Source organism: Podarcis filfolensis (genome assembly GCF_964270895.1).
Source record: "Podarcis filfolensis genome assembly, chromosome: 8".
NCBI lineage: Eukaryota > Metazoa > Chordata > Lepidosauria > Squamata > Lacertidae > Podarcis > Podarcis filfolensis.
The window spans coordinates 62,462,019-62,489,615 of record NC_139611.1 but is presented as its reverse complement, the minus strand read 5'-3'; the positions used below and the strand labels follow the sequence as shown (position 1 = coordinate 62,489,615).

At 44.0% G+C, this 27,597-nt stretch overlaps 1 protein-coding gene across 1 annotated transcript in view; it reads left to right on the top strand.

Annotated features, from left to right (window-relative positions):
• The window catches only part of MYOM3 (myomesin 3), a 146,046-nt gene that overhangs the window by 19,086 nt on the left and 99,363 nt on the right, over nt 1-27,597 (top strand). The gene's annotated exons all lie outside the window — the stretch shown is intronic.

Genomic DNA, 27,597 nt, shown 5'->3' with positions numbered 1-27,597 from the left:
TCAGAGTGGTTTACAACGATCGTACACAAAACCATACAATAAAAACCAAACAACAAAAGCCCCAACCAGAAATCAGCTATTATGGAAGGATGTGTTCTTAATTGCCCGTATAGCCTGACAGAATAAACAAACAAACAAAAGTTTACTTAAAAATTGAAAGAGAGGACTTCCGGGGTGGCGCCACCGGCAATGGCGGACTCCCTCTGAACTGGAGGGAATAGCTCCACGGGAAACGGGTCTTCTCCGCTACGGCGAAGCGGGGACCCTTTCAAAAATCACAGGCGGATGAAGCCTGTGAACATGGGACTCGGTGGGCACCTTTAGCGCCCCCCAACTCGCTAAGGAACCCACTAACGGGCTCCGAAGTGAAGAGGGGGAAGTGGCGCGGTGCTGAGAGTCAACGGCTATTTCCGTGGAGCGAAGCCGCATAGCCATTGCCGGAGAGCACTGCCTCTTTCCTGGGACAATTTGGACTTTAAAACAAGCACCCGTGAGTACTTAGATTTTGAACAATTGGACACCACATAAGGACTAGCGAGCAGAAAAGAATTGGATCTTAAAATACCTATTTTAATTTGGTATGGAACGGGAAGGTCTAAACAGGAAGTCAGCCTTCCGTTATTTTGTAAACAGAATAAAGCAAAGACAATATAAACTAGAGCTAAGAAAATCGTCTCTAAAGGACTGGATTCCATCATTTATAATTGTGGAACCCCCCTTTGACAGCAGGAGAAGGGGGAGGATCATTTTTAGACTGTTTAAAGTGAATTTAAAGTAAAGTAACTTTCCTCCGTCCTGATACTGGAGCGGGGGTGTCAGGACCAACGTTTGAAGCTCACTGACCAGAAATAAGTGTTTTTGACAGATAGTGAAAAGAAGAGAAACATAGTGATTCCACTGTTCCTCTTCGCATTTGAAAGGAATAAATATTGACAAAGTATCTTAAAAGGGGAAACTCTGTTGCAAGTACAAATAGAAGTTGTCCCCCTAGAGGGAGACTGTGAAACTGTAACCAACTCCAGGGAGTCGGCAGCTGTTATAGATTACAATCGTGGAAACAGACATTTGACCTTGCAGGACAATGTATTCAGAAACCTTGTTGTGTGTCTTTTATAAAACAAATGCCCTACTGGAACAATTACACGAAAAGGTGAATTGGATGGCGACCTCGGCTAGAAATTTGGAACAGGCAGTGGGAAAATATGTGGAGCCCACTCAGGAATTAAATCAGGAGTGTGTCTTCACAGAACAGGCCCAACAGGAATATGAGCTTTCGGACTTGACAAATGAACTTGGAAAAAGTCACATTTGGAAAGAAAAAGTTTGGTTTGGCTTGGAAATGGGGGGCTGGATTGACCCCCCTATGCTGAGATGTCTGGACTTTTCAAATATGACAATGGGCCGTGAGATGTTTGGGATTGTGGGGGCTCCTAATCTTGGAGGGTTTTTGAAACATGCTGTTAAATACCATATGGAATTTAGTGTTGAATATGGAAAAGGGGCTGATCTGTCGAGAAGGGCTAAAAATATTGCCAAGCTGGAGCTATCACGAGCAGGAGACAAGGGAAAATACAGCTACAAATATGAAGAAGAGCTGCGGAAGGGACATGGAAGAGACTTGAGGGCCTCGGATATAAGGTTGCCAGGTTAATGAGCTAGATCGACGTGATAATAAGGACTGACAAAACCCGGAACCAGGAGAAAGGGACGTTGGATGAAGATTGGACTTGTTTGTATTTCCTTTTTCTACCATTAGAACCGTTTTATAAAATTGATGAACATTAGAAAAATGTTGGAATGAAATTACTTGGCTTTAGCAAAAATGTTTAAAGAATTATGAAAGAATGTTAGGGTTATGAGAAGCTGGTAAGGACAAGATTTAAGTTTTAAGCTTTAAGATTTATCTTATCATAGAAAGATAAGATTAAAACAGTTTAGGGTAATGTAATGACAGAATATTATGAAATATGGAAAGGATTTGCTGGGATAATTAACAACTAGGATACAAAGAAAGGGAGGAGGAGGAGGTCTAAGAAAGAAGGTAATGACAGTTGAGGATTTGGAAATAATGATTTTGTTTTTTTAAATGTTTTTAATTGTTTGTGATGTATTGTTGTATTTTTTCTCTTTTTTTCTTTTTTTTTTTTGTTTGAATCTGCATTTTTTTGTCTTTATTTTATTTTGTAACATTTTGAAAATTCCAATAAATATTATTTAAAAAAAAAATTGAAAGAGAAGGCAGAGTATTCCACAAGACTGGGCTGATGACACAAAAAGCTTGGTTTCTCATTGTTGGGAAATGGCCAATGATGCTCCTGCAGATGATCCCAGTGATCAAGCTGGAAGTCCCTGAGATACCCTGGACTTAAGTTGTTCAGGGCTTTGCAAATTAATTCAAGGACCTGTTGTTGGCCTGATGCAATCTGGCTGCTCCATTCTGCACCCGTGGAAGCTTCTGAACCAAGTCCAAGCACAGAGGACATTGCAGTAGTCCAGCCTCAAGGTTCCCAATGCATGGACTACAGTAGTCAGGCTATCCCTGTGAACCAGACTCCTAGCCTCCAGTGACAATAGTAGATCTTATAATCATCATCTGGCATAGAAATAGTTCAAAGGTAGGAAGTGCCTGATAGAGCTGGCCATGATGGAAGGAGCCCTGCTTCTCATCTCTTGCCACTGATACAGCCGGATGGATGGATGGATGGGTGGGTACATCATGGATGGAAGCTAGCTAGCTAGCCAGGCAACACAGAAGGTGAGCATAACTTCCCTCAAAAAGTTTCCCAGACTGAGAGCACAGCACGCCTCAGCACTTTATAGCAGGTGGTAGAATAGGAGTGGCTCTCCAGGACCACTTGATTACCAGGGCAAGGAGGATCCTGGTCTGTGGGCAATGGCGGCTCAAGTTGTTCAGCTGCCTGAGGCTCCTTGCTGTGTTGTACTGTGTGATATTGACCTTGGGCTGTTTCCTGATCTTCTGGTTCATGTTGGTACCCAGTGCTTTTTTCTGGGGGGACACAGGGGTACGCATACCCCTAAACATTTTGTGACTCTAACAGGAGAAGAAACCAAAAAAATTAATTTTTTTACTTTCTTCGGTAACACGGTGAATCGGCAGTTCCATTGCTACCCCCGATGGCAGCCTTAGTTCCTTTCCTAGTGTTTCCTGAGTCTCAGACGGAAACAAGCATTTAATGTGTGAAGCAGTGTGGAATGTGGATGTGTGGTGTTTTACAGATGAATCGGGAGGATGTTAGCACACACAACCTCACGCTAATGGGGAAGTTATTGTGAACTGTCAGCTATGTAATATGAGGTAATGCATGTTCTTTGTACTTTTGTCCATTTACTGTATTTATTTTTCCCAATTTGAACTATAAAATGGTGATTTTCTTGAGTCAAAATCAGAATACCCCCTAAACACATTTTTAGAGGGGGAAAGAAGCACTGTTGGCACCCATACCGTGTTTGACCTCTGCTTGTTTGGCCTGGACTGCACCAGAAACCCTGCTGATTGATGAGTAGTTTAGTGAAAGGCTTCTATCTCCTGGCCCTGGAACCCTGAGAGCACCCACTGGCATGTGACACAGCCAGACACACACATTCAAGGAAGATGTGAAGGAGGGCCAGTGAAGAGGTGGGACCTGGGAAGAGAGGGTATAGCTAGGGAGTAGGGGTGGCCTGGAGGCATCCCAAGGAGCCGCCCAAGAGACCTGGAGGGCTATGTTTTCAGGTGGTCAGTGGAAATACAGACTTTACTGCCTTGTTTTCTGGCACCTGGGGGAGGAGAACAGCTATGATGCTTTTACCTTTCCTGTTCACTTCGTGGCCTGAAATGGCTGTCTAAAAAAGGTAAAGGCAAATAGACCCCTGGACGGTTAAGTTCAGCCAAAGTCTATTATGGGGTTGCGGCACTCATCTTGCTTTTCAGGCCAAGGGAGCCATTTCTCCACAGACAGCTTTCCAGGTCACGTGGCCAGCATGACTAAACTGTTTCAGGCGCAACGGAACACCGTGACGGAAACCAGAGCGCACGGAAACGACGTTTACCTTCCCGCCGCAGCAGTACCTATTTATCTACTTGCACTGGTGTGCTTTTGAACTGCTAGGTTGGCAGGAGCTGGGACAGAGAAACAGGAGCTCACCCTGTCAGAGGGATTTGAACTGCCGATCTTCTGATCGGCAAGCCCAGTGGTTTAGACCACAGCACCACCCGTGTCCCTTTAATGGCTGTCTAGCACAGGGGTAGCCAATGCGGTGACCTGCAGATGTTGTCGGACTACAGTTCCCCTCAACCTCGGCCATTGGCCATGCTGGCAGGGGCTGATGGAAGTTGCAGTTTAGCAAACCTATGGAGGGCACCCCATGGTGCTCTAGCATGTAGGCGAGACCGTTCCCAGTTTTTACATCCCTACCCGCCTCTCCTTTCTAAGCTGATGATGCAGAGAAGGCGTGGAAGTGAAACACTGATGTCAAGATCTCTGAGGAATTCAAGGGAGGGAGTAGTAGCAAGGGTTAATTCACACCTCATTAAAGTGTGCAAATTAGTGGGATTAAGCGTCAATAAACCGCAAGTGTGAACAAGCCCAATTCAAGATGTGTTTTGCAAACACTCATCAAGCCTGAACAGTCGTGCTTTACTGTAAACAGGGAGGGCTGAGCTGGGGGAAGACTTATCTGCTTCTCTTTCCTTGGCAATAAACAAGGCTTGAGGTTTGACTTCAAAGACCTGCAGATGTGGTGGAAGGAGGGGTTTCTCCAACGCATCCATATAGCTTAGGCCCTTAGGCCTAAGGGAGTGACCACCCAGTGAACTTGTCTATTGCAGGAAGTTTTACCTCTCCCGATTTTCCCATGTCCATGGTATCGGCAAGAGGTTCTCTCCATTATACATGATATAGGTCAATTATCCAGACAAGGGGTGCAGAATATTTTTCAGGCTGAGGGCTGCTTTCCCCTCTATGCAGCCTTCCAAGGGCTGCAGGTTGAAGCTGTGAGCTTTTAGGTCAATAAACAAATTCACCTCTATCTGTTTATTTTGAAATTTGCAAAGGTGACACGTGCACCTTACATTCAAAGCACTCTGATCCTACTTTAACGGCCATGGCTTCCCCCAAAGCATCCTGGGAACTGTAGTTTGTTACAGGTTCTGAGAATTGTTAGAACCAAAATTTCCACCATTCTTTGGGAAGAGGGATTGACGTTAAACCAGCGGTTCCCATTTCCCACCTCTTTATAGACCACCTGCAAATCACTGATGGTCTTGACAGGTGACTGAATTATCCCCTCCCCCCCCCCCCAGTTTGTTGTAGCAATTCTAATGCATTGTGCTAGACACAATATGATTTTTAACTGTGTTTTTACAGACATGCCAGTGACCACATGAATGAAGTTCACGGAGCACAGTTTAGAGAATTCCTTTATTAAACCACTCCTTTGTTATCACACTACAGATCCCAGGATTCTTGGGGGGAAGCTATGATTGTTATAGAGATATAATAGCACTTTAAGTGTAAGGTGCAGATACGGCCAGTGCCTGCAGTTTCTGAGATGAAGAGGACACAGAAGTTCAGCTAGGCACAGCCAGTATCTCTTTCGCAGAGGCATCGGGTCACAAGACACTCCTCCAAATAGACATCTATAAGACTACCACAGAGCACTGAGTGTTTGCTAGCCCCCATCTTCCTTCTTTTGAGATTCTAGAGGAAATGCAGAGATCTTAATAGGCACAACTGAAAGATTTGCTCTACTTTTCATTTTCTTTATTTTTTTAAGTAGACACTTCCAGGAGCATTACTTTCTTCAGAAAGGCTGGATGTACCAACGCACCTCTAGTCCAGACAGGTGGCCTATAGGATTGCCATATGTCTGGAATACTGCAGTTGGAAGTTGTGTCTGGGTGGAAATCGCTCAAATGTCCAGGGAAATCCGGTATGGCAGCCCATGTAGCCGATGTTGTTTTGGGCAGTTTTTCTAAAAAATAGCTCAAAAACTTCATTTTTTCCTGCTTGAAATATGGCACCCCTACCTTTTAGTACATGGATAGGCAAACTAAGGCTCGGGGGCCGGATCCAGCCCAATTGCCTTCTAAATCCAGCCCACAGACGGTCCGGGAATCAGCGTGTTTTTACATGAGTAGAATGTGTTCTTTTATTTAAAATGCATCTCTGTTATATTTGTGGGGCATAGAAATTCATTCACCCCCCCCCCAAAAATAATCCGGCCCCCCACAAGGTCTGAGGGACAGTGGACTGGCCCCCTGCTGAAAAAGTTTGCTGACCCCTGTTTTAGTACATTGAAAGCACATAGCTTTTCCTAACGAATCCTGGGAGCTGTAGTTTGTTGTGGGTGCTGGGAATTGTAGCTCGCTGAGGGGAAAGTGATAGTTCCCAAGATTCTTTGGGCGGAAGCCATGTGCTCTAAATGTATGCCATGAATGTGACCTTATAGCACCATTTGTCAGGAAAGTGTCAGAAAAGAGGGACTGTCCCTGGTGAACAGGGCCAGTCGGAACATATTCGTGACACAAGCCTTTGCCCTGCGAAACTGTCTCTGGAGCGGATGACGAAGTGGTGATGAGCAGTTGGAGGAGGAGAGCGCATACTCATGGGCTGATTCAGAGAGGCCTTGCCTACTTTCTGCATTTCTAAAATTTGCTGCTAGGGGAAATAAAAAATACATGCTTCATACTAGTACTGTCTATAATTTTCTGTTGCTACAGGGTCCCTTTGCCAGAGACCAATACAAAGCAGACCAGACCAGAGGCAGCTTTTAAGAAGAAATTCCACTCTTTCCCCCTCTCTTCGCATTATGAAAAGCTGGCCATTCCTGGTGCCTTCCAGATGTTTGGGACTACAACTCCCATCAGCCGCAGACAGCATGGCCCTGCTGAGCTAGATGGACTAATGGTCTGACTCACTATAAGGCAACATCCCATTATTCTAAAGGATGATGCAGCTGGGCTTTAATGTCCCTTTGGTCTGGTCCAGCAAGGGAATGAATGGTGAGAGAGAAAGGCAGACCTAGATAGTTGCGGTGAAAGTAAAATTAGTGTATAATTGTTTTAAAAATAAAATAATGAGCAGATTCCATGCAGACCCTCCAAGTGCCCCTATTTTCAGGGACAGTCCTGGATTTAGAGAAGCCAGAATGTCCCACTTTTCCTTAGGACGTCCCTATTTTCATTGGAGAAATGTTGGAGGGTATGGGGTTATGCAACCCTCTGAGCCAAGGAGATAAGTAACTATACATTGTAACTACATTGGCTCCCAGTACGTTTCCGAGCACAATTCAAAGTGTTGGTGCTGACCTTTAAAGCCCTAAATGGCCTCGGTCCAGTATATCTGAAGGAGTGTCTCCACCCCCATAGTTCAGCCCGGACACTGAGGTCCAGTGCCGAGGGTCTTCTGGCGGTTCCCTCACTGCGAGAAGCTAAGTTACAGGGAACCAGGCAGAGGGCCTTCTCGGTAGTGGCGCCCTCCCTGTGGAACGCCCTCCCACCAGATGTCAAAGAGAACAACAACTACCAGACTTTTAGAAGACATCTGAAGGCAGCCCTGTTTAGGGAAGCTTTTAATGTTTGATGTATTACAGTATTTTAATATTTTTTTGGAAGCCGCCCAGAGTGGCTGGGGAAGCCCAGCCAGATGGGTGGTGTATAAATAATAAATTATTATTATTATTATTATTATTATTATTATTATTATTATTATACAACCTTTGGAATACATCTGAATGCAGTTCTGTATAGGGATGTTTTCAGATGTTTAATATTGTGTTATGTTTTTTATATTTGTTGGAAGCTGCCCAGAGTGGCTGAGGCAACCCAGTCAGATGGGCGGGGATAAATGATAACATGATGATGATGATGGAATAGCACATCCCTATTTTCATCGTGGACCTCTGCCCCAGGGTCCTGCTCCGACAGCACCACTGCCAACTTGCCTCTAAGCATACAAGATACATACTGTACTGTACACATGTTAAAAGACTAAAGGTGCTTTTAAAAGCTTTTCAGGTTTGAATAACCAAAGTTAATCATTTACTTAACATTTTGTAGAAGGACATAGGGGTTTTTTCTGCAGCACGTTTTTCTCTGAAATGTGCTTGTCAACAGCAGCTCTACCCAACAACTGCCGCCAGAATCTCCATAATGCCCTAAAGCATGGTGTCATTCCAGCGTCAGTAGAACAAGAGGAATTATGGTTGCAAAAGGTGTTCAGTTTTATGAGCAGGAGGAACACGCTTTAGGGTTGCCATGAGGAAATGTCGCAAACTGCACCCCTGGAAGCCAAATCATCCCAGGGCCGTCTATCATAGGTAGGTGTTAGAGGTACTCACAAAATACGTATACTGAACTTGTGGATTGATGCTATGGATTGGTGAGTCCACTTCGCTCAGTTTCTTGTTCCCTTCACCACATTTCCACATCTGTTTGCAATTAAAAATAATAAAATTTCTCACAAAACGTTTCAGCATATTATTGTGAATTTCTCCTAGTCTAAGCATATTCACTGCAATTTTGCTGTGTGTGTGTTTGCAAGCAATTTTTCTAATGCATTTTTATACATACTTTTTGTACACCTTTTTCTTCCTAGTGAAAACTATTATCGCAAAATGCAGAGAAGTGTACATTTTGAAGGATAGCTGCGTTTTGGTTCACCTCAACGATATGAACCAACCAAAATGTCTGCCCTGTCCCTGTTTGATGCCATTATGTGGCAGGCCACCATACCCTCACCCCATATTCCTGTTGCTTGCTTTCAAGGAGCAGTGTTGCTGAGCTGAGGCTAGGAGCCAGGACCCTGAGGGAGTCAAGGCCTTGTACAAAACGGAGAGAATTAAAACCCAGAGAACAAACTGAGAGCCAGCAAAGCAATGCTAGCCCTGCTCAGAGCGGTCCCATTGAGATGAATGACCATGACTAAGTTAGGTCCTTTCATTTCAATGGGGAAAACATAGTTGGATACAGCCTACTAGGCTTCTCCCCCACAAAAAACAAACAAACACAATGCTGGTTGTAGTTTTATTTATTTATTCATTCATTCATTCAACAAGCTGAAGTTATACCCACTTACTCGAAACCCAACAACCACCTGACAACCTGTAAGCGTTTTACATAAAATATTCATAAGGCAATACTGATAAAATCAACAGACTTTTAAAATCAAGTAGACATAATAACTTTATCCAAAGATAGATAAAATCAACACACACACACACACACACACACACACATTTTAAAATAACATGCTGGGAAGGCTTGCTGCCTAAATAAATAAAAATATATTTTAAACACATCAAAAATAACACATCAAAGTCGCCTCCCTCATATTATTAGATGGGGGGGTGGGGTGGTTCCAGGTAATAGTTGCTGCCACAATAAAAAGGATTTGCCACCACTGCAGAGCAAATGTTATGTGGCACTTGTAGCAGTGCCAGGTCCTCAGATCGAAGTGACAAAATGAGCACTTGTGGGGTAAGGAGGCCAAGTAAAGTGGTCACAGGCTGTTGAGAGCTTTATAGACCAATAGGTCCAGCTATGCACTGCAGTGGATTTCCTGTTTCATTGTGAACATATTTCATTGCCTTTTTCTTTTTCTTTGCCAGTGCAGGTAGTCATCTTCTGCTGACTGAGCAGGAAGGGTTTGTTCAGGAAGATGGTTTGGACTACAACTCCTATCAGTCCCAGTGAGCCTGGCCAATGGTATGGGATGATGGGAGTTGTAGTCCAACAACATGTGGAGGCTGTCTATGTTCTGCCCACGCTATTGGGGTGTAGCTCAGTGTCGGTCCCAGGATCCTTCCCTGGCATCTCCTGACAGGGCTGGGAGAGACCCCTTCTTGAAAACAGCAGAGAGCCACTTCCCATCTGTGTAGACCAGGGGTGGAGACCTTCGAGTCCAGAGGCCAAAATTAGCCCACAAGTCCTCCCCATTTGGCCCATGAGGCCATTTTGAGGAAGGAACATCCACTTGCCTTATCCCGATATCACTGAAGCACTGAGCAACCTGTTTTGCAAAGCCTACGCACAGCACTTCCGCGAAACCCAACAACCAGCTGCTTGCCAAGCCTTTGGGGAATGTTGCAGAAAATTATCTTCTTCCACCCCCATGGTCCAAACATTGACAGGTGTCAATTACCTGGCATTTTTATGATATCAGATGATGGACAGGTGGGTGGTCTTGTCCACCTACCAAATATAGCCCACAGAGGTGAGGGAGATAAAGATCTGGCCCATCAGGCCAAAAAGGTTCCCTATTCTCCATGTAGACAATCTTGAGTTAGCTAGAAGGAGGGCCTGTTTCACACCACAAGCCGTTTCCTATGTTCCTATGACATAGCTGTGTGTGATGGTTTCAGCGTCAAGTTAAAACTTACCTGTTTGCGTAGGAATTTTAAGTGTTCTTAACCGGGTGATTGTTTTCCCCTGATATGTTGTTTTTAGCTGTCTCTGCTTTTCTTCTTCTTTTTAGTTTCTTCTACCCTTTTATTGTTGTTTGTCTAGATATGTTGCTTGTTTATTCTGTTTTATGCTCTGCCCTGCCTTGGTATCTGTGCTGATGATGAGATGTAAACCCTTGTCAAACAAACAAATAAAGCAAATAAAATACGACAATAGGCTCACCTGCCTGACACACTGGTGCACACACGTCAAAAACTTGTCTCCTTTTCAAAAGGAAGAGAATCGCTTCCGAGAAAGAAATCTACGCTGGCAGGAGTGGTGCTCTTCAAATTGTCACAAGGCTTGGAGAAAGTTATAAGGAGCAGAGGGAAAGCACAGGAGAACAGCAATTTGATGCCAGTGCCATGTAGATGTGAAGGAAAGCTTCGCTTCTGCATATGATGCTGCGCAAACCGTTCTAAGCTGAAACATTCCTAGAATGTTCAGTTCACATTGAGTTCGTACCTGACTTGTTCTTAATGCATAGTTGACCACATCTATGGATGAATGCTATATCAATCACTAGTAAAAGTTTAATAAGGAGGTTTTCACGCCTGTCCAGTTCTGTGCTCCCTTTCCCAGTCTTTAATCTATTGGTGATTAATGCAACCTTTGCTTTGTACTTGTGTTAACCAATCAGCAATAAGCACATATGTGGCAATGCTGTAATATTCAATAAAAGAGGCTCCTTGAGACTTGCTCAGGAGATGCCTCCCAGATGACACTCGCTACCTGTCTGTCGTTATTTCAACCCAACATCTGGTGACCCCGACGTGCCAGATCCCTTACGCAGCCAAGCCCCTGTACTTCACTCGACTGGAAAAGTCTCAGTGCGCTACTTCGTGAGTATGGGGGGGGGAAGTGACTAGGTTCCAGCAGGAGCATGCCAAGGAGTTGCTCCATCTCGTTAGACAGCGGGTGGCGGGTGTTCATATTTCTTTGAAAGAAATTGAACAATTGTTATGTGAGATTGCTTGCCAATGTTCCTGGTATCCAGAATCGGGGTCTTTAGGGTCAGAGGCTTGGCAAAAGATCGGAAAAACCCTCTTTGCAGAACCGAGGGCTCCTATTCATTGTCTGCTCACTTGGCAGAAATGTGCAGATGCCGTCGCTAGATTAGGACCTCAGGTATCTCAGCCCCCGACGGCACCTGCTCTTTTGTCAGTTGCAGACAATCCCCCACCTTACCCCAAGATTTTACCTCCATCGCAACCTTGCCAGCCCCTCCCTACGCCTCAGCCCACATCCACCCCCCCATCCCTCCTTCGCCTGCCCCAGCCCCTGCGTGCTCTCCTGCAGGAGCTGTGCGCGCCGCGCTTTCTTTAGCTAGGCAGAAAGGGCTCCTGTCCTTAGAGTAAGAGTCTGAATGGGCTGGGGAAATGCCATCTGCTTTCCCTATCTCCTATACCATCCCAGGCACTGCGCAACAACAGATAATGTACGAGGCGCTTCCTTATTCTATTCTGAGAGAATTAAGGAAAGCCATTACTGATTCTGGCCTCAAATCTTCTTATGTGCTGGGGATGCTGGAGGGGATAGCAAGCGGTTACACAATGCTACCCCAAGATTGGAAGGATTTGATGCGCATGCTTTTATCTCCTGCTCAATATGTAGTTTTTGAAAGCGAATTTAAGCATAGCGCAGCAGCTCTGGCTGATCCAGAGCATTCAGCCGCTCAACTCTTTGGTGCTGGTCTGTATGATACTATACCAGCACAGGCGCAATTAACACCTTTGCATTTTAGTCGCACCGCGACCTGCGTGCAACACGCCTTTCGGAAAGTCCCTGTCTCAGGGCAACCACTGAGCTCCTTTGTTAATATTAAGCAACAGCATTCGGAGCCTTACCATCAATTTATAGATAGATTGAAAGAATCAATCGCCAGGCAGATAGATGACCCTACAGCTCAAAATGAATTGATGAAAAAATTGGCTTTTGAAAATGCTAACACCGACTGCAGGAAGGCATTGCAGTCAGTTGTACATCGCCCCAAATATGACCTTGCCAATATGATTCAAACCTGTGCCGATGTAGGAAGCCAGAGCCATGCAATGTCTTTGCTTGCCGGTGCCATCCAAGCTGGCAATAAGCCAACAGGCAACTGCTTCAACTGCAAGCACCCAGGTCATTTTGCTAAACAATGCAGAGCCCCTGGCGGATAATACCCCCATCTTCATCAAAAAAAGAAAAGAAAAGTGGGAAATGGAGATTTGCTTCTGTGTCTCATTTCCTGCCTTAATATAAATTCCATGATAGTGTTCATTTTCAGTGTTTTGTTTTTGCCCCTCTCTGCTTCCGCTCCTAATAGCGGTGATTCCACACCAATTAATGTGTGGGAATCTTTTGCAAAAACCCTCAATGTTTCATCCTTTTGCCTAACTCAGCAGGTATCAATAGGTGAAATCCTTGGCTCCTGCCTCATCCCTGTTTGCCATGACCCTCTCGATTTGCAAAATGATACCTGGTTTTATTCATCCCTACCCCAAAATGATTCTCTCCGCACCCTTGGTTATTCCGGTTACCATAACTGGGGTAACCAAGTTCGCCGACGCCCATCTCTGGCCATTGATTTGTTGACCCCATACGTGGCCTCTTTTAATATCACTTGCGCCCGTATGATCAATTGCACAAAAACCAACTGTGTGAAAATGGGCAAGGATAATTTTAACTGCTTTGATTATGTAAATATTTCCTATGTATATAAATATACAGAGCTGCCTGAAGGCTGGTTCTGGTCGTGTCCAGGCTACACATTCAATTATATTCCAGCGAACATTAGCCATGGCACACCTTGCTGCTTAAGCCGTTTGTCTATCATTTTACCCAAGAAGCATCATTTATCCCGCTCTCGATATCGACGCTCTGTGGAATTGACTAATGATTGTGATGATTCTGTTTCTCTCCCTAGCAGATCTGAATATATTTCTCTAGCTGTCTCTCTCTTAGGAGTCCCTGGATTGGCTGTACGGAATAGCAGGAATATTAACTCTTTAGCTTGCTCCGCAGCAAAAGCTCTGAACTTTACCTCACAAGCTCTTCACCTTTTGAATAAAGAACAGAGTGAATTGCGTCACGGACTCTTACAGAATCGCGCTGCAATAGATTATTTGCTGATGCTTCATCATTATGGTTGTGAACAAATGGATGGTATGTGCTGTTTCAATATTATTGACAATTCTAAAGCTATTCAAACGCAAATTTCTCATTTGCAAAATCTCACACATCACATCAAACAGGACGTTGGACTTTCTGGCCTCTGGGATTCGTTTACCCAGTGGCTCACTGGCTGGTTGCCAAATATGAATTGGCTTCGCAATCTTTTTCAATATGTTATTATCATAATATGTATATTAATTTTGCTATGTTGTTTCATCCAGTGCATCCCTGGTCTCATATGCCTTTGGTTTCAGTGTTTTTCTCCTCCTCAGCCACCCAATAAAATTATTGCTGCCTACTTTGCAAAATGGCAGCACCAACAGTAAACATAAGGGGAGACGTGGGCTGAATTATTTCGGGCATGCGCTGGCAAACCACGTATCCCGAAGTATTTTTGTCCCACTCACTTTTAAATAAAAAAGAAAGGAGGAGATGAAGGAAAGCTTCGCTTCTGCATATGATGCTGCGCAAACCGTTCTAAGCTGAAACATTCCTAGAATGTTCAGTTCACATTGAGTTCGTACCTGACTTGTTCTTAATGCATAGTTGACCACATCTATGGATGAATGCTATATCAATCACTAGTAAAAGTTTAATAAGGAGGTTTTCACGCCTGTCCAGTTCTGTGCTCCCTTTCCCAGTCTTTAATCTATTGGTGATTAATGCAACCTTTGCTTTGTACTTGTGTTAACCAATCAGCAATAAGCACATATGTGGCAATGCTGTAATATTCAATAAAAGAGGCTCCTTGAGACTTGCTCAGGAGATGCCTCCCAGATGACACTCGCTACCTGTCTGTCGTTATTTCAACCCAACATAGATGCTCCATAAAAAGTGAGTAAACAAAGGGTGGTAATTCTACATTCATTCGGCATCTAGTGTTGAAAGCACCCTATATAAGAAGGTAGGTGAAGATGCACTGTTTGCTTAGAGCAGCCACAGCGCATTCCTCACACATGATGTGAACGCACCTTTGCCATTTGTTTGAGAGACATGCATTCTGGGGTGGGGGAACACTGGCTTCGTGAATTGCTTCGCATAAGAAGAGCTGATTCTCAGTATTCCTTCGCTTGCTGGACATCAAGTAGGCTGTCTCTCTTTTAAGCTCCATCTGCATTAAACATTTAAAACAGTATCCTAAGACTCTGGACTGTCATGGCTTCCCTCTCCCCAAAACAGCCTGGGAAGTGTTGTGTGTTAAAGGTGCTGAGAGCTGTTAAAGGGGCACCTGTTCCCCTCTCAGATCTGCAATTCCCAGAATTCTCTGGGAAGAGCAGTCAACTGTTAAACCATTCTGGGAATTGTAGCTCCTTGAGGGGAATAAGGGTCTCTCAGCACCATTTGCAAACTAGGTTTCCATAATGATTTGGGCGAAGGAGTCATGACTGAGAAAAGTAGTATGGTACTGATCAGAAGGTTGGGGGTTCAAATCCCGCGACGGGGTGAGCTCCCATTCCTCAGTCCCTGCTCCTGCCAGCCTAGCAGTTCGAAAGCACATCAAAGTGCAAGTAGATAAATAGGTACCAATCCGGCAGGAAGGTAAACGGCGTTTCCATGCGCTGCTCTGGTTCGCCAGAAGTGGCTTAGTCATGCTGGCCACATGACCCGGAAGCTGTATGCCGGCTCCCTTGGCCAATAAAGCAAGATGAGTGCCTCAACCCCAGAGTCGGTCACGACTGGACCTAATGGTCAGGGGTCCCTTTACCTTACTTTACTGCTTTGTAATGCAGAAGGGGCAATGCAGTGATGTGTGTGTGTACTTGGAATCATCCTTCAGTGTTCCAACAAATAAAATGTACTTATATTTTAAAACTGTTGCAAATTGATATTTGGAGCCAATGGAGCCAGGTATATAGGGCAGAGGGGGCTTCAGCTCCCCGAATATTTTTTGGCAGGGGGCAGCGCCCCCCAATATTGAGGGGATCACCACCCCATGCTGGCACCGGGCGCCCTTCATGTGTGTGTATATATATATGGATGCTTCCACCCTGCTATTTTCATATGGGATTCAGTCACCTATCTGCAAATTCAGGTTACATAATTAATGTTTATTTGGAGCTTTTGCGCAACAAACCCACATCCCCCCCCCCGCCGCAAAAAAACCAAACTTTTTTTTGTGAGAAGGAAAATGCATTGGAAAGTGTGGGATAACGTTGGCTCAAGACGATGTAATCTAACCTCTCTGCAAACAAATCAGGTGGAATGCTCAAGGTCATTTTCAAGTGACCTTGGAGGGCAGCGGCAGGAACATCGCACTGCACTTAAAATGTTTAATCTGTTTCATCACAAACTCTTGCACCATACAGTATCCTTAAATCAGGTTGAGGTAAACTGAATTTGAGCAACTATCCCTAAGAGCTTGTTAGGAGCTGGTATCTTTCACTGGCTCAAACCCAAAGTATTTAAACAGCACTACAAGCTTCGAAACCAAATGAAGTGCTTAATTAAGCAAGAAGGAAGGGATCTAGTTGATAGTGATGCTCTGCTCTTTTAAAATATATAAAAACAGGAAAACCACCAGCTGGGCCCTCCCTTCCTGCTCCAGCCCACCCAGTTTATATAAACACCTGAAATAAACAAAAGGATAAAAAACAACAACACCAAAACAATCAAAATGGAAAACAATTAAAAGCATTAGAATTGCCCCCCAAGTAATTTGCATTAATGTCAATCAGTCTTCAGATTAAAACGTTCTAAGGGGTGCATTTAAATTTTGTTATGTTGTTTTTTCTTATTGCTTGAAATTGTTTTGTGAATGAAAATTGATAAAAAATACACTTCTCTTTTTTAAAAAATGATGATCAAGCAACACATTCAAATGCATCCTTTCATAAGAACATTTCCCTGTGTCTCACACCACCAGCTCATTGCTTCCCGGCTACTGTGGGTGTAGCACTAAGAGATTTGATTTTTTAATCATTTGGCATGGCCTGTGGACTCTTCCCACTTTAGGCTGCTTGACCTGGCTTTTGTTTCCAGGTAATTAGCATTTAAAGCATCTTTGACAGGCAGCTCTGGAAGGAATGTCAGCCTTGGTCCTTCAAGACCAGGCTATAATCCCACACATTTTTCATAACCAAAAATGCCTCCATTAAATCTGAAAATGGGTTTGTATGGGGGTTTTCTATTGCTGTTGTTTTTTTGCCAGAGTTTCTCTTTCAATGTGTCCTGTCTGTCACTCGCTGCATTACTGTGAACACAAATGGGTGGTGCTGGTGGTGTAGAGACATACGGTATAATGAACTGAAAAAAATGTTTAAAATAACTTTTGTAAAAACAAACAAACCCATAAGCCTTTTATTAGGAATTGTAGGTATCGACATTCCAAAGGAACAGAAAAGACTTTTCATGTATGTGACAACAGCAATGTGGATGCTACTAGCCCAGAGATGGAAAGAAGACAAAGTCCCTACCAGAGCCCCAGTTCACAGCCCAAGTCCGCAAAATCTCATAGATATAAATAAAATCCATCTAGATTCCCCTGGTGTGTGGGCCCCCTTAGGAGCGGCCTGCAGGACCCAGTTTGGCCCAATTGTTCCAATTGCCTTAAGGTCAGCTCAGCCCTGATAAGTCTGTTTAGGGGTTGGACTGACAAGCCCTGCACCTTCTAGGTCCCTGGTGTCACTATTCAGAGTACAGAATCAAGGACTTGTAATGGAAATGGGGGGGGGGCACTTATTGGAAATCAGTTTTGTCACCTCCCCCCCCCCCAACTCCAGGATGATGAGCCCAGCCACCTTTTATTCACAGTCGCATAAGCACTACACTACAGCATGGCCATAAAGCTGTACGTTCAACTGCTGAAATACACACCCAATATGTAGCAATGGAGATTTATGTTACTGCTTTATGAATGAACACTGTGTTTTATTAATGGACGCTGTATTTTTTGAATTACCTAAGAGCCACCAATAGGGAGTTCTAGAATCTGACAGCTAACCAATTGGGTACTACCAAACAGCGACCCCTATTGCTGAAAGCAGGTAACCAGCAGGAAACGCTTCAGCTCAGCCTTTGCACTGTTGACTGAACACCCCCTGCTGTGCAGATAATGGAGAAAGCTCATAAATTGTATCCCTTCTTTCGTCCTGGCCAACTCTATTACGCTGGTGTAAACCCTGGTGCACTAGGAACCCAGAATAACAGCAAATAAAATCTGCTCATACGTCAGCGACTGATAAGACTTGTCAACCTGTTATTCCAAAGTCTTCCTAGATTATAAAGCTCCAAAATACAGGCCAAAAGAGAGCAGGTCTGGAAAGAGTGAGCCATACAATGGGCAACACCAGTGAAAAGGCCCTGCTCTGTGTAGCTCCTGCCCTGTCATTTGATGGGGTGCCCACTTGCTCTCCTTCTTGACATGGAATGCTCTCTATTGGAGTCTCCAGGTCCAATATAAAGACCATAAGAAGGGAGAGCAGGGACCTTGAAGTTCCCAACAGCTGTTAATCAAGCAAGCACACAGGTCACCTTTGTCACAGGTGCGTCACGCCTATGTCCTGGCCAGGCCTGCACCCAATCTTGTTTCTGTACACTCTTGTTTGTTCTCAGTAACCAAAAACATATTATCAACATATACAAGGAGAAAAGTTGTTTTCCTTCATTTGCAAGGAATCATACAAAACAAAGTGGCACTAATAAAGCAAAGTTCCAGGATGGCAACAGAAAGCAAACTAAAAATGCTTTTGCAGTTCATCAGAACTATCCAGCAATATCAAGTTATAGGAAAACTGGTGCTATTAACAGTAACCCTAGTTTGTTAATTGATTTGCAACTTCCATGCACATGAGGCCTGATGCTAATTCCTGCCCCCAAGAGTTAAATGAGATTCAGGTGAGGGTCATATGCCTTGTCTATCCCAGCAGGTATATAACAGGAAGACCTGGCCTGCCCAGGCCAATGGCCTGCCTGTGAAGGAGGAGCTATTTTGGCAGCAGAATCTTGCTGCCAATTGATCTGGAAAAAGTCAACACGACTTCCTGGCCTGTTCTGGACAACCTTTGAGATCAGGATTATAGGCAGTATTTGGCAGAATAAGTTCATGAGCAGAGCAACTTCCACTTCTGCAATGGGACTTTCCTTCCTCTCTTCCAACACTGCACTGTCCCTGAATCTGGGTTTGGGGAAACCCGTACAAAGGATTTTGGGGGATCACAGGGGGAAGAGAGGAAGGAAAGTCCCATTGTGGTCCACTCATGCAATTATTTAAGTGACTATCACCCTATGTCTGCATGTCGAGCTGCTGTTAAAAGCACAGTTACAATGGCCGCTTGAAAACACTACTTGGGAAGAAGGTGGAATCTTTAAAAATCATAGGCCACCCACAAACCAGTAGCATTTGGTGGGGGGAGGCACTTAGCATATCTCCCAACGCTGACATCACTGTGGCTTACAAGAAGGTAGAGGAGGAAGGAGGTGAGGTTGATGTGGTGCAAACACACTGACATGAGCACCAGTTTGGCTGCACCGGTGTGTTTGCACTGTGCCAACCTTACTAAACCCTGCCAGCACCAGCAATGTCAGTAGTGGGAGGTCGTGTAAGTGCCAGGACCTTACCCTGCCAACAGTGCTAGCTGCAACACAACATGGAAACCCTATGCATAATCCTACTAAATCTAGTTGGTTTAATAGCAGTATTAGGCTAGCAAGATCTTGTGAGATCTTCCTGAACAAGATCTCATGAACTCTGTAAGATCTTGCAAGAGCTCAGTGAGAAGAGCTCACCAGAATCTGCCATTGTTGCTGCCAGGCACCACTGCACAATCCAGGTAAGGGAGGCTTGGGAGGTGGTGAAATTCTCAGCGTGTTGTACGCTGAAAGAAAATTATATGAAAATGATGTACCGGTGGTATTTGACTCCTAGTAAGCTTGCAAAAATGTATAAGACAAGTGCAAATATCTGCTAGAAATGTAAGCAAAAGGAAGGCACCTTCTATCATATGTAAGGTTCTAAAAGCATTCTGGGAAATGATATACCGGTAACTTCTGTTTTTGTTTTGTTTTAAAGGAATCTTTTCTGCTAAATTTATACATACAACAGAGTTGATTTTCTGCACTGCTGAAATCCAGGTTTTGAGGCAAGGAAACCAAATTTGGGACCAAGAACACTATTTTCTGTTATTATTTTTTTAAGAATATTGTAGAGCTGGAAAAAAGGTACTAAAATGGACATCTAAAATGGGCATTGCAGCAGCTTCCCTAAAGAAAAGCTAAGGTTAGGATGTTGGAATATTCTAGAAAGAACTTGAGAATTGGTCTTGAACAGGTTGCTAGGCAACAGAAAAATCTCCCCAGTAACAGGTTCCTTTATTAAAGGTATGTAGGTAAATAAAGGTCAGTCAGTGTGTTAATGAACAGAGTTGTAAATGAGTCAGCAATTGAGTCTCAGAGCCGGATGGCTAGAGGAGAAGGAATTATGTTGCTTTATTTGACAAGTGTAATTTTTTTGGGTAAATAATAAAGATTCTCTGTAAAAAGAAACTCTGCTGCAAGCCTGAATAAGAATACAACCCAAGAGTTGATTCTCACACGTCAACAAGGGAGAGTGTTATGTACTGAAGTTTTCACCCTGGGCCAGCAGGGGGATACTGTAGATAATTTTCACTCAGGTCCACATATGCAAATAAGGAATTGAAAGTGACGTTCAGTGATTGGATAGTTACAGAAAGTTGTTACGGTTGCTTTGTAGTTGAGCTCTGTATAAGCAGGCTGGCTGAACCCCTCAGCCCAGTTCTGTTCTGGACCTGTGAATAAACAAGAGCTGTTTGAAGAATCACTGTGTCGTCTGATATGTTCACCCACAACTTAACAGAGAGCATTCCAGATGTTTCCAAACTACAGTTCCCTTCTGCCTTGACCGCTGGCCGTGTTGGTTGATGGGAGTTGTAGAATGCAGAGGAATTTTCAGCCTCTCAATTTCAGGGTTCTGGAGAGACGAGAAATGGCTGGGCCTCATCAGACCCTAAAGACAGAAACCAGAAGCAGGCGGGGAAAACTTTTAAGAAACCTTTTTTTCTCACGGAAGTTAGCAACACCTGGAAGGAGATGTCGGCCACCCTTTGGCTAAAACCTTTAGGAGTTGGGTGGCCACTTTTGCATCGTGAAAAAAGAAAGAAAATACCTCACCCATAGAAGAGGACTGTGTTCACACCAGCCTGCCTTGGCTTCATTTCTCCATTGATACAAGGGAATTATAATGACCTACACTGCAGGGATTTTGTGAGGATGAGAGCAATACAATTTTAAAGCACTTTGGAAATTAAAAGCACTTATAAGAAGAAGAAGAAGAGTTTGGATTTGATATCCCGCCTTTCACTCCCCTTCAGGAGTCTCCAAGCGGCTAACATTCTCCTTTCCCTTCCTCCCCCACAACAAACACTCTGTGAGGTGAGTGGGGCTGAGAGACTTCAAAGAAGTGTGACTGGCCCAAGGTCACCCAGCAGCTGCATGTGGAGGAGCGGAGACGCAAACCTGGTTCACGAGATTACGAGACTATCGCTCGTAACCACTACACCACACTGGCTCTTATAAAGAGAGGGACTCCCACTACCCCAGACATGTTTTATTTTGTGGGTATTCAGCAACATGCTCTAATACTGTGTTAGTGGTGGCTTTAGTCTCCTTCAGTTGGTTCTGCGATGTTCTGCAATGCTACCACAGTCTTGCCATCCAGAGGGGGGAAAAGATTTCTCAGGAGACAGATGAGGTGATCAGGCACTCCCATTTCTTTAAGAACTTGCCATAGTTTGCTGTGGTCGACACAGTCAAAGGCTTTTGCACAGTCAATGAAGCAGAAGTAGAGAATCTATATGGCCACATAAATAAATAAAACAGGGAGAATTAACAGTGGAGAGTACCGTAACATGTAAACCCAAGCTGCTTATGAGACTGACCTGGGAGATAATAAGGTTACATACATTCCAAGTTTCTAAAAGAAGTTTCAAGGCTGAAGTAGTTTTCATTCTCTCTCCTTATTGCTCCCAAATGGCATTTGAGGTGGCAAGCAGTGCCATCTAGTGGCAGTTGCTTTCCATTGCAATGCCACATTAGAGAGAGAGAAAATGAATGAATATAACATATACTATATAATATGTACAGGGTGATGTTGGGAAAGATGGAGGGCACAAGGAGAAGGGGACGACTGAGGACGAGGTGGTTGGACAGTGTTCTTGAAGCTACCAGCATGAGTTTGACCAAACTGCGGGAGGCAGTGGAAGACAGGAGTGCCTGGCGTGCTCTGGTCCATGGGGTCACGAAGAGTCGGACACAACTAAACGACTAAACAACATAAAATGCTATTCACAATAAAGGAGTGAAATGAAAGATAAGATATCAGAAAAAAGGAAAAAAGAACAAAGAAAAAATAAAGAAGTAAAAGAAAAAGATGTGTTGATGCTTATTCTTAAAGTGCTTCTGGTTGACCTGTTTATTGAGCATTTACCTAGATTTCTTTTTAGGGAGATGAGATGATGTTGGCTATTTAATAAGCCTTCACTCTGATTTGCTGGTGGGGAAACGAAACAGCATCGCCTCAAAGCAACTGCTAGCCCACACTTTCCAGTGTGTTTCCTCATAACTTTCATTATACCCACAAAAGTCTGCTTTTGAGGGAAGTGGCTTTATTTGCAGAACAGCTCCAAATCAGTTTAATTGCACAACCTGGACTTGACTAGATGCGGCTGAATCTGAATCTCATCCGACAATAGCAACGGCCCGGGAGCGCCCTTAACTGCATTCTGATTAAAGGCTGTCTGATTCAAATTATTTAATAAATTAAAAACTAACAAATGAATGAAGCATTGTTCAATCAACTGAATAATGACTTAAAAAATATTGGATGGCTTGAATTTAGGTCTTAGCTGGTTTGTTTGGTTTTTAGAACAGAGGGATTTGTGACTCTGGCACACCCACATAATAAATAGGCCCAGTTTATCATTCTGAATGAGTCACTGAGTGGTTCGACCTTGAGAGCTGTCCAACAAAACACATGATGAAGGTACCCACGTCATTGGAGAACAATAGGAGCATGCCTTATATACCAATTCAGACCATTAGTCCATCTAGCAGCAGATCTCCAGGGTTTCACACAAAATTCCCTGCCCCAGCTCTAATTGGAGATGTCGGGGATTGAACCTGGGACCTTCGGTGTTATGTACTGAGCTGAATCCTAGATCAATAGGATCCAGAATGCAGCAGTCTGATTGGTCCGCAGAAACCACCCAATCTAGCTCCAGGTGGAAGTGAATCAGCGACCTGATTGGCCTACAGGAGCAGCCAATCAGGCTCCTGGATGAAGTGAATCAGCAACCTGCTTGGCCTGCAGGAGCAGCCCGGAATTAGGGGCCCATTGTGTAAATAATGTATATATAGCAAGACATTTTGGGGAAAGTTTCATTCATTGCTACTCTGAGCTGAGTAAAGAGCATGAAATTCACACTCGACTCTGAGTATATTTCATTCGGCATGCAAAGCAGATGCTCTTCCACTGAGCTCTGACCCTTTCCCATCATGAGGCTGCAGACACACACATATCCTGAGCACTGTAGTGTTCTGCGAACTGCAGCTCTCTGAGGGGAAACCACATTCCCAGGATCCTCTGGGGGACGTCAACAGGCTTCAAACGTGCATTAAATGTATGGTGTGTATGCAGCCTGCTTTGAAAGTGTGTCTTCCCTGCAATCAGCACAAGCATGCTGTTATGTACTGAAGTTCTCACCCAGGGCCAGCAGAGGGATACTGTAGATAGTTTTCACTCAGGTCCACATATGCAAATAAGGAATTGAAAGTGACGTTCAGTGATTGGATAGTTACAGAAAATGGTTACTGTTTTTGTTCTAGTGGAGATCTATATAAGCAGGCTGGCTGAACCCTTCAGTTCAGTTCTGTTCTGGCCTGTGAATAAACAAGAGCTGTTTGAAGAATCACTGTGTCGTCTGATATGTTCACCCACAACTTAACACATGCATTTCTCTCCAGGGTCAAAAGCTGGGTGGGGTTTGCAACAACAGAAACTAGCTGTGTACAATGATGATTGACTGCTGCCTCTGAGGTTGCCAAGACACCTTTCTCTCCCTACAGCTGCTGCAGCTCTTTCCAGAACTTATCCGTATTTGTTTGTTTTAACAGGTTGAAAGATGAGCTGCCAAATTACCCATCCCAGGCCAGAGCCCGAATGATACGAGGGCATGGAGCTGGGTCTGTAGTTTTGCACGCAGAAGGTCCCCGGTTCAGTCCCCAGTGGGACACCCAGGTAAGGCTGGGAATGACCCCTGTCTGAATCCTTGGAGAGCCGCTGCCAGTCCGTGTAGACAATATGGAGCAAGATGAGCCAGTGGTCTGGCTCAGTAGGAGGCAGGTAGGAGAAAACCACAAGAGTCTGTAGCTGCCCAAGTGCCTGTCCAGCCAGCTGGTGTTTCTTTTCTTTTTTTAATGTATTTTTATTAAAGATTTTCTTGATTTACAAAGGTATGTGCAATGTCTCTCTCGTATTTTTCCCCCCATGTAACTTTTTTTTTTTAAACAAATTGGTTTCATTTGTTGAGACATTAGGAAGAAAAGGGAGAAAGAGGTGGAGGGGGGGAAGATGAGTAGGGGTGGGGTCAGGTGGTGATGTTTCTATTTTACTTAATATATGTGGGGTTTTGTGTCAGTGTTGCTTGTGCAGGTTCTCTGCTGTTCACTTGTGTTCCTTCGGTGGTGAGAGAGGTTGGGATTGGCCTCATTTGTGGTTGGCTGTGGTGGCCTTTGTTTTCATGTGTGAGTGGGGTGGGTGGGTGTTTTGGATCAGGTTAGGCATATTGATTTGTATGCTGTTGCTGGGTTTTTGTCATTGTCTTGTTGGGCTGTGTATGTGATAAAGGATTTCACCTCAGGTGGCAAAAACAGGACGGGCCACCCCTGGCTTACAAAGTCGTCATTGATCCCAACCTGAATTCTTAGGAATGTAAATAAAATACTCAAGAAAGAGCAATATATAATTGACATTTATTCATCATCAGTCCCTATTACTAGGAATAATAACATGTAAAAAGTAAGGATGTAAATCAAGTGAAAACAATAACACCACACAGAAGCTCCTCACTGGCAAGGGAGGTGCACTCTGTACATGCCCCTGTCCCTTATTTCTAAGGATCATAGTACCTAATTAAATTTTTCACAACATACCACGCAATATTCTTTTCCACACTTAGGCCCTTCTCAACCCCCTTTCAGTCTCTAGGTTTTATTCACCTCCTGCCTAGTCCCATGAACCCTGTGGTGGTCGGTGTCAACTGCGTTGGCTACCCTGATCTGGTCTGTTTTCCACAAAGTGCAATTAAAATATACTTGTACACATTCGACAGTGGGAAAGGTTAAAAGTCCACTGCTTTGGCCCGGCCCCCAATTCCTCTGTGCTTGTTCAGCGAAGCAGGCGGCACCCAAATCCCCACGTCATTCGGGCTCTGCCCTCCTAGCGCCTGGGGTGTTGTAGTCTGGTTTGATAAAGGAATGTGCAAAGTCGACAAACCAACCGGCCTCATTTCATTTTCACTTGCTACTGTTTGCGCAAAGGGGACTCTGGTGGCACCTTCATTCCAGATGTTCAAGCAACGGTGGATGAAACCTGGCAGGGATTCAAGGCTGCCACTCCCAGCTTGAACACATAACCCTGGGGAAGTTACTAGTATTTGAGAAGGGGGCGGGTAACACATTGCTATAGGTTTTTAACTCACTCCTTATTTCATTTTGTGGTTTAAGTTTTTATTGCTGCAAACTGCTTTGTTGTGTTTTTTTTAAAAAAATGGTAGAGCAGTACACAAATACTTTTGTAAATAAATAATTATGTTAATATCCAAGTTGAAACAAATTGTGTGTGCATTTGTGGGGGGAATTTCGCATCTGCATCATACATTTAAATCACAATTTAACACACATGGGTTTAAACATTTATTGAAAGCTGCTTAGAGGATGTGTTACAGTCAAGCAGCATATAAATTTTGTTAAATAACACATTTTCATTTAAAAAAAAATACTCATTTTTATATCCCCTATCCCCTAATATATGCATTTTTGTAAACATTGGGTAGAAAACAGCATCACAAAATTTGGATAAGTGTGACTTTGGAAGGATGGCTCTGTTTTGGTTCACATATTCTTTTGGAAAACTACATATTGGATGGATCCTCCTTTAAAATGAGAACTGCATAGAATTTCTCCCCCACCTCTAGGCCCCATAACTGCTAAAGTGGTATAAGAGTGCTTTACGTGGATGGTATCCTTTGCTATGTCTCTGGCTAGTGGCCAAAGGGAATGTTTGGGGAAATTCACACATTCCACCACAAGGAGGCAGAGCACTAAAGAGAGCAGTTGTTGAGATACAGTGTATTGAAGACGTTGGTGGGATTGTGAAAGAAATTTACCCAGGCATTTGATGGCAGAAAGATCTCTCTCTGGCCACCTTGAATTACTAGTTTTGAGACTTGTTGACATCCACCTGTCTCGGGAGACAATGGAGGAGTGCGCCTTTGGGTCAAGCTGTTGGACAGTTGCAGCGCCCGCTGTGGCTGTAGAGACCAATGCGGGAGAGATATGCTTTGTTGCAGCTAGGGCAGATGAAGGCATCTATTTGCGCTGCTGCAGATGGCGTTTCTTCTCTCTGTGCTCCTCCCCAGTGGTCATTTCTCCTCGGGCCACTGCTATGGATACACGACTCGACCATAGCTGTCAACGTTTCCCTTTTTTAAAGGGAAATTCCCTAATTCCGAATAGGATTCCTCGCAAGAAAAGGGAAAAATTGACAGCTATGGACTCGACTGCCTGTTTCCAGGCACTGCAGTCATCTGCAACAGATTCCCACAAGGCAGGGTTCATAGCACATTTGCAGACATCTTTGTAGTGCAGAGTTGGTCCGGTGCCGAAAGCCAGCTCCCTGTAAAACCTGGGCCGGATTTAAGTTTGGTGAGGCCCTAAGCTTCTGAAGGTAATGGGGCCCTTTATATATCTAGCTAACCTATGTCAGCAACAAATTGTCACTGGTTTTTTGTGTTGAATATATGCTATATGGTAATTTATGGACCTAATAGGTCTCTAAAGCCATTTGCACATAACAAGATATGTATTTTATCAAAGTAATTGATATAGAAATGAGCAAACCAGTGATATTTTAGGGAGCAGGCTAGCAGGCGGGGCCCATTACTTACATCACAGGAGCCTACACAACACAAAACACTGTTGCTGTATGTAGGTTTTATTTTATTTGTTTTTTATCTTATATTTTGGAAATGTACATCCAGTGTTTTTTCCTTTAAATTTTTAGGGCCCCCCCAAGAGAGTGGGGCCCTAAGCTATAGCTTGTTTAGCTTATACATAAATCCAGCACTGTGTACCGCACATCCTTGGGGATCCTGGTTGCTTTTAGGAGTTCTAAACTTTTTTTAGACGTCTGAGTTGCAGTTTTAGTCTCGATGTGTTTGCTGCCCTGGGATCCTTTGGAGGAAGGGCAAGATATAAATGTAATGAACAACAATAGCAACAGCAGCAAGCAAATAAGCCTGCAGGGGTTGGGATAGAGAACAGAACAGGTCTCGGTGTTTCGATTTCTGGGAATGGAGTTGAGAGACGACCTAACCTGGGGAGAAAACAGCAAAGACCTGGTGAAGAGAGCACAGCAGAGGTTATATTTTCTGAGAATCCTCCGGAAAAACAATCTCTCAAAGGACCTGTTGATGGCATTTTACCATTGCACTGTGGAGAGCGTATTAACTTATGGTCTGTGTGTGTGGTTTGGGAGCTGCACGGCCAGGGAAAAAACAATGCTATCCAGGGTTGTAAAGACTGCAGAGAGAATTATTGGGTGCACTCTTCCCACCTTAGATCAAATCTATGCTGCCAGGTGCCATAAGAAAGCGGCAGAGATAGCGCAGGATAGTATGCACCCCGGAAATGGTCTCTTTCAGCTTCTGCCTTCTGGAAGAAGGTATAGGGTTATAAAGGCCAGGACTAGCCGCCTGAGAAACAGT